Consider the following 310-nt stretch of genomic DNA (forward strand, 5'->3'; position numbering starts at 1 on the left):
TACATCATGCGTGTACTGGAACTGAAACCAATTATGCCGGGTTCACATGATTTATTCACCACTGAATGAATGTAAGGTAGATCTAGTGCTGCTCAACACTTAAAAACACATACCTCATCGTGTAAGGCAGTAAAAGGCAACTTACAGGGGAAAGGAAAAAAAACAAAACTTCGGGAGATCATCTTCAGGACAGATTGCCATAAAGCATTCATTCTCAACCTCGGCAGTGCTGTGGTTTATATACATCAGGTCATTCAATATACAGAAAAAAACATCCACACGTGCCATAATCCAAAATAAATACCATCAC

At 39.0% G+C, this 310-nt stretch overlaps 1 protein-coding gene across 1 annotated transcript in view; it reads right to left on the reverse strand.

Annotated features, from left to right (window-relative positions):
• Positions 1-310, reverse strand: part of LOC107562145 (nuclear pore complex protein Nup50-like) — a 23,179-nt gene that overhangs the window by 9,000 nt on the left and 13,869 nt on the right. The window lies entirely within an intron of this gene.

This window comes from Sinocyclocheilus grahami, unplaced genomic scaffold, assembly GCF_001515645.1.
Source record: "Sinocyclocheilus grahami isolate Dianchi unplaced genomic scaffold, SAMN03320097.WGS_v1.1 scaffold809.1, whole genome shotgun sequence".
Classification (NCBI taxonomy): domain Eukaryota; kingdom Metazoa; phylum Chordata; class Actinopteri; order Cypriniformes; family Cyprinidae; genus Sinocyclocheilus; species Sinocyclocheilus grahami.